We start from the raw sequence: 13,416 nt of genomic DNA on the forward strand, positions 1-13,416 counted from the left end.
AGCAACCCTCTCAGGATCTGTACTAGGTTCCCAGTAGTGGAACAGAGGCAGAATATAGGGGTTCCCCAGACCAAGCCCCTGCCTTCCATAAGGTAGAGATTCTAAGAGATGGTAGATAGTACACACATCTCCTTCCTTCTAAAACATAAATGTGGTGCCATGAGGACAGAAACACTGCCCCTAAAACATCTAAATGAAATATCAATGGCTAACCAAGTAATAGCCACAGTCCGCAAGTCCCAGTGATAGGAAAGAACAGGACACAGGTTTCAACTACTGATCTGACACTTAAGTAGTTGTGTGATTAAGGGAAGTTATTGTTATGTCTGAATCTCTTCATCTTCTATAAAATAATGCTAATAGTATTGATGGGAAGAGATGTTATGAAGTGTAAAGGTTTAGCAACTAGAAAGTGTAGTAAATAGCCATGAATATGAGCAGTGTTTCTCCAAGCCCACTCCCCACTAAGAAAGATTTGTGTGTGTCTCTGTGTTTTATGTGCATTCATTCATTCATCTTATTTCTTCAATATTTCTTCTCATATTAACCCATTTCTAGTTACCTGGTTCTTGTTCTGGGAACTTCTCATTATTGTAACATTAAGGGGAGATCAGAATGGTGTGTGCTCACTGCAGCTCATAGAAAGGAAAAATATTTCCTTCAGAAATGTTAGGATGTTCAAAAAAAAAAGAATTCTCAAAAGTGTATAAAGCCAGCCATGGGAATTCTGAAATATCTACCAAAGATGAATCCATTACAGTTGCCAATTTTTCATCATGAGAAAATTGAAACAGAAAAAATATATGTCAGGACTACTGCACCTGATCCACCCAGAGAAATGACCTGTATCGACTGGCATCACCTATATTCCCAACACAGGCATGTTTACTCACAAGTGGATGTTACTCTCAATGCATCACATTTTTGGTTTCACTTCTTCATTCAACAAATAATTATTAAGTGCCCAGTATGTTCTTCATCTTCCAGTAATGTCTTCTATTGGAGCACACAGACAAAACAGCTCTTTGGAATTTCATGTGTACCTATGTGAGCATGTGTTCAAGTGGGTGTGTATGTGTGTCTATATGTATATACAGTTATATGTGTATCTACATACATGTGTATGCCTGTGTGCACTTGCACGTATGTATGTGTACACATGTGTGTGCTATATATGTTCACATGTATGGGGTAATAAGTATGCATAGATGTATATGTGTCTATGTGTATGTGCATGTGTGTGTGTTGGGGGTGTTTTAATCCTTCCTAAGAGGTCAATCCTGCTCTTTTAATGAGGACTTTATTTTGGTGGTCAATGTGGAAATCATCATATTGGGAAAATGGATTACTATATGGAATATTCTGCTATTTTCTTATAAGATATGGTACAGTCTTCTCATTATCTATCTTTCCATAAGGGGAAGTCAAGGAACAAATCATGCTTTCTGCTTATTGTCTCAGAAACCACTCACCCTTAGTCACTCACCAAGGACAGCCTAGCCCAAGGCCCAAGGCAGATCAGGCATTCAACAAATACTTAAGCAACTTTGCATCTCTGTGTTTGTCCATCACATGACTACCCAGATTGCCAGGTTTGGTGTGGGCAACCCAAAGATGGCTCTGGCTAAATAGGAGACTCTTAGTGACCTGATACACATGTCCGAGGCCTGGAGAATTCAAGAATCATCTAATTCTAATGTCAGTCCATTGGTTTATTCAAGAAATGACCAGTTCAGCTAAAATGCACTGCCATTGACCTCTCCACAAGGCAGGCAGTATTGCTCTGATAAGATGGGCTACCATTCCCCTAGGAGGCCTACATCCCCATAGAGCAGCCCACTGACAGGTAAGAGCATTAAAGACTCCAGAGAGATGGTGCAAGTGGCAGCATAATCCTTATGCAAATTAGGACAAAGAAGCAAAGGCACATAGAAGCTGCTTTTCAGGGCACTGCCCCTGAAGGAAATGAAAGGCAGAGCTAAGGAAATGAAGCTGGAGATGGTGACATAAGGAAGCCAAGAAAGCCAGGGCAGTCACTCTTAGGAATTTCAATTCATGTGGGAGGCTGAGCACTGGAAAAGCATCAGCATGGAGATCTTCAGAGCCGGCTTAGCAGGATGGCCAGGGATGAACCCTGAGCACAGAATCCCGGTCTGACTCTGCAGCAGCCTGATCCAGGGTGCAGTGCATAACCTCACAAGTCTAGTTTTCTCTGATTCCCATATGGGAAATAAAAGTACCTCTTCACAAACGTGTAGATTCTGTTTACCTGGACAATATATGTTTAGTAATAACTTTCTCAAACCCTGGCATGTGGTAGAGGTACAGTCGCTATTATTTGCATACCACCCCAGACATTAAACACATTTAAAAAATAATAATAAAAAATAAAATAATAATTAAAAAAATAAACTCACTTTCTACATAAACCTCCCTGGGGAGAAAAAACAACAACAACAACAACAACAAAAACCTCCCTGGGGAAAACTCTCCTAGTGTCAACTCAACTATCCTGACTTTTGCCATTTTCACCTCTGGCTTTCCTGTTTCCCCAGATATGGGAACTGGAAGGGCATGTTTTCGGTTTGCAGAGGACCACACCACTGCTTCCCAAGTCACTGGACAAATGGATGACGTTTTCTGAACTTTCTTTCATGTCCATAAAATGAAAATAATAACTCATAGGTTTGTGATGAGGAAGAACAAAGACACTACATACAGAGTGATGACCCCAGTACTGTGAGAACAAGGGCTTAGTAATGCCCGCTGTCATCCTTCTGGATGCTAGCACAAAGCACCTACACTGGGGAGCCTCTAAATAGTGGAAATTTACTTCCTAAAGGCCTGGAGGCTGGGAAGTCAGAGATCAGGGTGCCAGCATGATCAGGTTCTGATGGACCCTTGTGTGGGCTGCAGACTGACATTTTCTATTTGTGTTCTCACATGGTTAAGAGCAGAGAGGAAGCAAGCTCTCCTTCAAATCTTACAAGGGCACTAATCTTGTTCATAAGGGCTTCACCTCCATGACCTTTCCTACTCCTAATCACCTTCCAGAAGCCCCATGTCCTAATACCATAATGTTGGGAAGGTACAATTTCAACATATGAAATTCAGGGGGATACAAACATTTAGTCTGCAATAATTGCCTATCCCACAAATAATTATAAGTATTAATGCTACTACTACTTACTATTGACATTAATAAATCTCATTGTAACCATATAGACCCTTGCTTGTCAACCAGAGTGTCCCCTCTAGGGGAGAGGCTCTCAAGGCCTAGAATCACCAGCAAGGGGCTAATTTCTGGGTTGTCCCTGTATTTTCATTCCAATAGAAAGTCTCAGATATTTCATTCCACCAGAATTCCCTGACGTCTGGTGGTTGTTCTCATCTCTCTTGCTTGGTAACCATGAGCAACTGCGCCCATGTTTACCCAGGCCACGCCACACAAGTTGCGGTGATTGGTGACAGGTTTTCATTTCCTGCCACCATCTTTCTGGAAATGAAAGCCCATCTGGTCCTGCAAAAAGGCACACAATGCAGAGCTACTGCAGGATGGAAAACGGAGACATGAGAATGAGGACCGAGCTGGAGCCAGCCCCTTCCTGCCTGCTGTGTCAGCCCCTCGGCCCTTGTCCACGGAGCATGCAGCATGCCATTGCAGGGCAAACAAAATCCCTTCAAACAGGCATCCACCCTTGAATGGTTTTCACTGTGCATAAAATATTTAGGGAGCGAGCTCAGACAGTATATAGTCATGTGCTGTTTCCTGCAGTTTCGAGAATTGTGTGAAGAATAGTAAGAAGTAGTGCCCTGGATGTGAGTTTGCAGGGAGTTGTGGAAGAAGAAGAAAGTACTGGAAGGGGCCATGTGTGTGTCTCTGCCCAAAGCCAGGCTCAGAGTACAGACAGCAGACAGGAGGGACTAGGGGAGGTTTTTGCCTCCTGGAGAGAAAAGCACTCAGCTTTGAGTGACAGTCCAGAGTTCCAAGGATCAGAGAGACAAACCTAATTAGATTTGCTAATTCTTAGTAATTCTAAGACAATTTGTTCTTATTAAACCTAACTATTGTCTCATTACCTGCTGAAAGCAGGTCTTCTCTGGCTTCCATTGCCCCTTCTCATCTTGCCTGGTTGATATCAATAATCATTTTACTGATACAAGTAATGATTGAGTGACTATCATCACATGGCCATCAGATGCAATAGCTGCATGCAGCTGGGCCTTGCTACCTCCTGATTGTCTCTGCCCCAATCCAGCCCCCCCGCCCCCATGCTCACAACAACATCCAGAATGCTTCTAGCATCCCATCAATGTTTCCTACATCTCATTACAAGTTTGGTTTTGATGTTTTATTCCTAGGTAGTCAAATATTTTGCATGGCTGAGAAGGAAAAAAGTGGTCCAGAGCAGGCTAGAGAGCCAATTGCAGAAAAGGTAAAAATGAAAGAAAAAGCATCCTCTCTCTCTTTCTTCCTTGCTCTGTCCCTCTGCCTTCTGCTGTGTTTTCTCTGCAGTTTCTATCTCTGTCTCTCTCTGCCTTTCAGTATCTCCTTCTCCAATTTTTGGTGAGGCAACCCCTTAGCGATGCCCACTGTCCACTTGATACCATACCAGGAGTCTCCCTGCCAGAAAATTGCCATCCGGGCCCCCATGTGACCACTGATATGGGATGGCTAGGTGCTTGAAATATATAATAAAAGAAGCCTTCTATGTTGTTTCAAGGTCCTAGGGGCAGGGAAGCAGGTAAACCATCAATGGTGAAGAGGACTATAATAAAGACTCATACAAACTACAGCAATTACGGAAGGGGAGCCCCTAATCTGGATGAGGTACTCAGACAAGTGTTCACACGGAAGTTTATTGAGTTACTGAATGCCTGAATGAAAGAGTATGAGTTATAAGATGAAAATATCAAAGCAAGAGAAAAGCATTGCCCGACCCTAAATAGAAAGTGTCATTTGTGTTTTCCTTACAATGAAAAATGTTCACTTTCCATAAATGCAGATGCATTTACCCTTCAAACTATGTCATCCCCATGGACCTGACTTTCACAGACAGATACCAAAGCTTCCCTACTTTCTCACTTGCCTTGCCTTCAAGAGGATCTGAGATGTTACAAGGTCTCACCAGAAAACTGGAAACCCTTCTTGGGCCATATGCACTTAGGGATGTTAGAGAGAAGTTACCTTTCTCTTAATCATCCCAAGCTACTGACCTTGAGCAGACCCCTTCCTCAGGGAGACCATCAAGCTTTATACCAACGTCTGGATCCCTACCTGCATGAGTTAGCCTGTGTCCCAGACCATCCTTTACTGCTCATCCTTCCAGACCCTTTAATGCCTAAGAGAATTTCTTCAGGGCAGAAAGGGGAAAAAAAATAAAGACAAACCCTCGATTCTGGAAGTCTTCTAAACTGTTTCATTGACCAAGTAAATCCTACCTCTTGTCTGAGATCCCTCTTGCTCAAACAAAAGTCTGCACATTTTTCAGAGTGCTCTAACCCTTAATGAAACCCCAAGTCTATTATGTCCTGTCACCGAAAGCAAACTCTGACAATGGTTGAAAAGCTTCCTGGAGAGATGTCAGTGCATGTGTCTGATGTTTTAAGAGACAATTGTATGTGGTCATACAGAGCTTTGTGGATTGGCAGGTGGGTAGAGGAAGAGGCACCTGTCACTCTCATTCTCTCACCTGCTGCTATGACCCTCTTAGAAAGAATGAAATAATGAGCAGACAGCATCATCCAAGCATGAAGGAAGAGTCAACACTATTTGCTTCCACTAGGGGTTCTCTAAAGGTTTATGATCAGGAATATCACATTCAGAAAGTAAATGTATTTTTGCACAGTTTTCTATATTATATCATATTATGTATACTCTTTTCATCTGTTTTCCTTATCTCTAAAATTATAAAACTAATACTATCTTCTCCTTACAGTTTATGTGATAACTAACTGAGATATGAAATGCTAAAAATAAAGGTGATCTCTATAGTATCTCAAATAAATGTTATTATTGGCAGTTATTGGCAATGTTATTATTGGTAGTGCCAATTCCATGCAATAGTAATCCATTATGCTTATAAAGAACAGTCCGTGTGCTGAGAGTTTTCATGTTCACTGCTGATGAGACAATTGCTCACTTCTTCACTTTAGGGTATCAAGGCAGCTCAGTGACTTCCTCATGGCTCAGACTGGTAATGACAGCTGGGACATGCAGAGCAGAGTGATGGTGAAGAGCTTCGCTTCTGGAACCACAGAATCCCTTGGCTTCCCAGATGGCAAGGATCTGAATCGTAACTTCACTACTCATGAGCTAGGCAACACTGTGAACATCACCTGGCTCCCCCAGCCCTCCAGCTCTTCATCTTATTGTAATAGGTTCTTTTAGGTTGTTGTGTCGGTCAAATAAAATAATTGATAAAAAAAAAGTACTTATGGTTGTATCTGTCATATCTACCATGTGCTTCACAAACCTTAGCTACCTATCATTGAATTAAGATTTTCTGAACCTCACAGTCTTACCATTACCTAGGTGTAAAGATGTCACCCTTAAGATATCTGTTTCAAAATTAAAATTAACTGGGAATTGAGATGTAGGTCTGCTCTCATCCAAGAGGTGGTGAGACTAGGCATCTATGAGGTATGCCAACAGAGCAGATATTCATGAAACAGATATGGATATCTTGTGAGAGAGGCTTATATTCTATTTTAAAATGAGGAAGAACAGATTCAATAGTGAACAAAAACTCTATACTCTTCCCCAGTCTCAATCCAAAGGTACAGCTGGTTCCTTCTTGATATACAGTGTCACATATATATAAAGGATTAAGGAGGAATTCTAACTATCCAAGAGCTGCTAGAAGCCCAAATCTGTCTTGTTAATGGCTGCTTCTCTCAGAAGAAACACAGAGATAGTAGGGATGGAGAAAACAGAGAAATTATTATTCTGGACTGCCTCATGGGGAAACCTGCTTGATTATGTGGAAGATCCAGCAATAAAAGGTGACTCTGTGATCTTATTTTTTTAATAGAAAGGAATATGTTTTTCAAGTTTACCACTTAACAGTTTGCATCTTGGTGCTGAAATTTGGATTCCGATTCCACTGACTGATCTATACATGACCTTCAAACATGTACTGGAATTCTCTGAATTTCATTTTCCTTATTTCTAAAGGAGATGCAAATGAATGTGTTCACTATTAGCACTACTGTTTGAATGAAATGAAATTATAAGTAAGACCAACCTAGCATGGTGCCTAGACTATAGTGGATGTTCAGAAAATATTAAATTGTTTTCCTTGAGTTTGAGATGTCACAGAACTCAAAGAAATAATAAGAATCCAAGAGGGTACATGGCTGACATTAGATGGGAAATTCCTGAAAAGCAAAATTATACTACAATTATGGACAATTCCAATGAAAGGAAATGCTGCTAAGGAAAGACATGTACTGTCACAGGGAGCTCTCTGGCAATCTCCAACTGCAAAAGACCAAGCATAAAAACATGGACAGGAGGGCGTGTGAGCAAGGAGAAACATAAAACATGTGTACAACAACCCCATGGGGACACTGTGTAGGGGGATAAATCTGAGTGAATACTCTCCGAAATACTACAAACAATGGAGATTTGGATACTGTGTCTGGTGTGGGCAGCTGAACAAAGAGGCCATGGGCCTCCCACTTGGATGGTGGTGGCATAGCATTAACCTAGGAGGAGGTCCTGGCAGAACTCTGTGTGTACCTCCTCCGCAGGATTTAGCTTGGGAGTTAATGAGCTTACCATGGCTACAGAAAAAGATGGAAATAAAGCAAGAGTAGAAGCCAGGGTATCCATCAGGATTATACCATAGTGCTCCACATTAGAAATGGTTGATAGATTGGACCAGGCAGTTAGCAATGGAGCAAGTGAGAAATAAGGACTCCTGGACAGATCTTCATATTTTACTAGAAAAAAATTTCAAACATACGAATGGTGAGAACTCATCAAATAACTTCAGCTCATGGCATATCTCACTTTTTATATCACCCAGTCTTTTCCCCCTGCTCCCACTGAATTAGCGAGAAGCAAATACTGATCCATAAATAATTCAGTAGGTATCACTTAAAGTTAGACTTGTTAAAATCATAACCACACTGCCATTTTACATCTAAAACATTTAAAATAATTCCTTAGCAAAATCAGATATCTAATCAGTGATCAAATGTATGCCACTATCTCATAATTTTTGTTTTTACAATTTTCTTTAAGGAGACAGTGCTCAAACAAGGGCCATACCTTCATGCATTTCTTTGATGTCTCCTAAGGTTTTAAAGCCTAGAGATTTCTCATCCCCTTCTGTACTTTCCTTAAATTTATTTTTAAAGAAACTAACTTGTTAGTACTGTAGATTTCCCCACATACTAGATCTTGCTGAATGCATCATGTGGCTTGTTTATTCATCCCTTAGATGTCACATAAACTGGCAATTGAAATTAGTTCCTTGTTCAGATTCTGTTTAATTATTTTTTGCAGAAATACTTCATTGATGGTGATGCATACCTTCATCAGAGGCACTTGATGCTTGAGTTTTTCTTTTTTTAATGGTAAAACTGAGCAGCAGTTTAGATGTTGTCACCCTGAGCCATCATGGATCTTTCTGTAGCTGTACACTTGATGCTCTGAGTAGACATCAGAAGTATTGCATTGATCCATGATTTCATTTAGGGTTTCAAACTAGTGATTATGCAATAGCGTTCCTTTTTTGCCCATTTTATTTAAAATTCTAAAAGAGAAAATTTTCCTTATCAAATGTTTGATTTGAGATATAATTTAAACAGAAAATGCAGAAGGATGTTTGTTTATCTGCTTTATTTTCCAGTTGTCACAATAATGAGTTATTTTCCTAGCGTCCTCCAAAAGTGACCAATACAATTTGTGTTTTGTATTATTTTGAATTCATGGATTTAAGATATTTGGTCTTTTTCAATACATTTTCATACTTATTCTTTTTAAATTAAACTTTTTTAGATAATTGGAAATTCATAGGTAGCTGTAAGAAGTAATACAGAGAGATCCCACATATTATTCACTAAGTTTTCCTCAATGAAATTACTATAGTCAGTCAAGATTGCAAAAATATCTCAATCAGAACATTGACACTGATACAGTTAGGATGAAAAATATTTCAATCACCACAAGAATCCCTTGTGTTTGGCCTTTTATAGCCACACCCACTTCCCTCCTACTCCCTCCTGAAACTCAGGCAACCACTAAAATCAAAAGCTTGACATTTTGCAGTTAGGTCCATGATCCATTTTAAGTTAATTTTGTATAATGTGTGAGGTATAGGTTGATTTGTTTGGCGGTTTTGCCTACAGATATCTAAATTGCTCCAGGACCATTTGTTGGAAAAGTAATTTGACCACCATGGTATTACTTTTACACCACTGTCAGAAACAAATTGGGAATTTTTGTGTGGGTATATTTCTATATTTTCTATACTGTTCCATAGTCCATGTGTCTGTTCCTCCACTTATATCACACAGATTTAATTACTGTGGCTATATAATAAGTCTTGAACCTGGGTAGACCCATTTATCTCATGTTGTTCTCATTTTATTTTACAAAACTATTTTAGCTTTTCTATTCCCTTTACTTCCATATAGACTTTGGAATAATTGTGTCTATAGATACAAAAAGCTTCATCAAATCTTAATGGTATTTGTGTTAAATTTGTATATCAGTTTAGGAAAGATAGATATCTTTACTCTGTAGAGACATTCAATCCATGAACATAGTATCTCTTCATTTATTTAGATCTCTTTTTATTCCTTTTACCAACTCATATTTTTCACCATACTGTATACTAGTATATATTTTGTTAGATTCACATCTAAGTATTCTTTCTTTTTTTAGCAATACTAAATGGACTTGAATTTTCAGCTTTGGTGTCTGGGTATTCATTACAAGTATATAGAAATACAGTTAAATTTTATGTTTATCTTGTATCTTGTGACTTTGATGAACTCTATCAGTTCCAGGAGTTTTTTATAGACTTTTTAAGATTTTTTGTGCAATCACTTGCATTTAGTGTTCAGAAGTTTGATTGAGATATGTCTTAGTGTGGATTTAATGTTTTAAAAACCAGGAAGTATCTTGAATCTGTAGATTTATGTCCCTTACCAAATTTGAGAAGTGTTCAGCCTCCATTTCTTCAAGAATTTTCTTTTCAGTCTCATCTTTTTTTTTTTTTTTCTCTCCTCTTTGTCTGGAATTCCAGGGACATGAATGTTAGATCATTTGTTATAGTCTCAGGTCTCTCAAACACTGTTAATTTTCTAAAATTCTATCTTCTCTTCGTGGTTTCTCATTACTGCTATGTGGGTATAGGAGTTCAGGTCCCCCACTCTGCCTCTATTGACACACAAGAAGAGCTTCTGATTACTTCTGGAAAGATATGGCACATTTGAATCCCCACTGGGCCTCCAATGACATGCAATGGAGGGAAGAAGTGTTCCTCATGGGACATCCACTAACTTTATGGGTTAGGAGCAAGGCTGACCTCATTACCACTGGACTGTGGTGAAAGTCCTGACTCTCTGATAAACATCCTCTGACAACTGTAGTGAACAGAAAGAAAGTGAGACCTTGTTGCTAACAGCTGGGGGTGGAAGTCTAGTCTCTCTATCAGCATCAGTCCTTTCAACTGATGCTGCACAAGTAGGGAGGTTTCATTTCCACCTGGTATGAACGTACTAGTTCTTTTATTGGACCTTCTCTGCCACTATTCCAGTGGGTAGTTGGGCAAGTGTAGGCTCCCCATATGCCTTTGCTGATGTGAGTGAAGATAGAACCACATTTTTTCTATGGTATTCGAGTGCTATACAACCATTATTGTTTAAAAGTTTTTTATGTTTCTAGGGACACCTGGGTGACTTGGTTGAGCACCTAATTCTTTTTTTTTTAATTATTTATTTACTCATGAGAGACACAAAAAGAGAAGTAGAGACATAGGCAGAGAGAGAAGCAGGCTCCCTGCATGGAGTCCAATGTGGGACTTGATCATGCCTTGAGCTGAAGGCAGAAGCTCAACATTGAGCCACCCAGGCATTCCAAGCACCTAAGTCTTAATCTTGGCTCAGGTCTTGATCTCAGGGTCATGACTTCAAGCCTCACATTGGGCTCCACATTGGACATGGGGCCTACTTAAAGAAGATAAAAAATGAAGAAAAAAAAAGTTTTCCATATTTCTAGGCTGCCTTTTTCCTGGTCCTTTGACTAGAGGAAAGAAGTTTTGGTGGGGGAGAGGGGACTTTTTTCCCCTGCACTCATTGGAATTTTCAAGCTACCGACTTGAATCTGGGGGAGGAATATATCAGACCAAAACAAACAAACACCAAAAACAAACAAAAATTCCCACAGAACTTAACACAGTGCTATTCCTTTGATTTTGAGGTCTGCAGTCAGTCTACCTTCTCTCCACCTTCTGGAGCCTTTTTATGTGTGTTTTATACACCGTGTCCAGTTTTTTTAATTGCATTTAACATAATAGGGAAAAGTGCATCTACCACATATTCCTCAAGGTAGAACTCTGATTATTCTTTTTGATTCTGAAAGTTCAGTGTTCAGTTTAAAAAAGCATCTTCAGCCTGGGTCTTGTCTCCTTTTAATATTATCCTAGCAATCTTTGATAGCTTCTCTGCTTTCTGGTACAATGAGGTGTTCCAAGTTCATCATTTTATTATATGAGCAAAAGTGTGTGCATTCGTTTTAAAATAACAGTACAATAGTATTACTAGTAATATGATTACTGGAAGCAATTTAAGATTTTTGAGATTTTTTTGCAGCTGTATTTTGTACTCTGGGTGCAGCACGCATATTGTCTGCTTTAAAACCATTTTAAATAATTCCAGTTGGTACATTTATATCAAAAAATGCTAAAATGTGATGCATTTTTAGGTTCACTTATTTTATTTTGCTTTTGAATTTTAAGAATGGTTTTACTATAATTTTGGTTTGGTTTTAATTTATATTTATGTAGAACATTTTTAGTTCTGATATCAAGCATACAAAATAAGGCATATTCCAAAATGTATATCTTCTATCTCTGTTCATTCCAGCCTGTGTTTCTCTGTCCTATTGATTTGAGGTGTTGATTTCACTGCATAAAAATGTATTATTTTCAATAGTGTCTATTTCTGGATTTTCTATTCTATTTGATTGTTCTTTTATGCTATTCATGCAGCAAACCCCATTGTTTTAATTGTAGAGGCTTTATAACATGTTTTAATATCTTGTTGAGCTACTCCTTATTGTTCCTTTTTTTCTGAGAAACTTGTCTTGCTTACTTATTTTGCCAAGTAAATTTATAATCAAGTTGTCGAACTTTTGAAATAAGTCTAATAATATTTCAAGAGAGTATCATACTAAGTTTAGAAATTAGATTATGGGTGTATTTCAGAGGTCTAGCCAACAAAATTTCCAGAGATTATTAGATGTGGGGTGTAGGAGAACAAAAACAAACAAAGATAATCCCAAAGTGTCTGGCCTAAGAAAATGGAAGGACAGAGTAATCATTATAGAGGCAGCTGTGCTGGGAGCTAGATTAGGGCTCATGAGCTTAACTTTCAATATATCAGGTTTGAGAGGCCTATATCTAATTATAAATGTCAAGTAGGGTGTTGGAAATAGGAGTCTGGAATGCACAGTTACAGAATGTAAATTTGGAAGTTGCTGTCAAGGGGTTAATATTTATTTTTTTAAGGGTTAATATTTAAAGCCATGTAACTTGCTGATGTTGCCAAAGGAAGAAAGTATCAGAAGGAGACTTTGTCTGGGTCAAATGGAGAGTTGTGACATCCTTGTTACTGGGAAAGCAAAGTAACTGAGCAACAGAACAAAGAATCTGGAAGAATTTTTATCAAAACAAGTCACAGTAATAGGGAAGAAGTCACAGAGAGGGAGAAGTGTACCAGTCCAAAAATTGGGGAATGGGAAGAAAAAAACAGAGATGAGTAGGGGATTCCTAGTCTAAGCAAGACCAGGAAACACAGGAAGAACAGGTCAGATGTCCATGGCTAAGGGATATGGCAAATAAAGGCAGAGTTCTGTACCTATAAATCTCTCCAGAAAGAAATGGCCTCAGGAGGCAATGTTGTGGCAATAATTATAACATACTGTGTCTATAGGGTTATTTTTCTCAGAGCTTGTTGCTGAAACCATGGTTATAATCTTTAGCAATCTTAATTATTAAAAAATTATATTGGAAATATGAGTAATTTCATAAACCTGAGAGAATGAAGATCCAGGCTTAGAAATGGACAGGACTCTCGACACTTAGCAGGCAGAGACTATAACATGTGAGTTACAGGAGAAACCATTTGCTAAACACATTCTCAAATTAGAGACAATTGGGGCCACCTTGATGAAAGCAC

The 13,416-nt window shown here is 38.9% G+C and overlaps 1 long non-coding RNA gene across 1 annotated transcript in view; it reads left to right on the forward strand.

Moving 5' to 3' along the window:
- Positions 1-4,437, forward strand: part of LOC118354363 (uncharacterized) — a 70,923-nt gene extending 66,486 nt beyond the window's left edge. Inside the window, exon 3 of the long non-coding RNA XR_004814792.2 lies at positions 4,363-4,437. This is a non-coding gene — a long non-coding RNA (uncharacterized LOC118354363). The remainder of the gene's footprint in view (positions 1-4,362) is intronic.
- Positions 4,438-13,416: the final 8,979 nt, after the last annotated feature.

This window comes from Canis lupus, chromosome 3, assembly GCF_003254725.2.
Source record: "Canis lupus dingo isolate Sandy chromosome 3, ASM325472v2, whole genome shotgun sequence".
In the NCBI taxonomy this organism is placed as follows: Eukaryota; Metazoa; Chordata; class Mammalia; order Carnivora; family Canidae; genus Canis; species Canis lupus.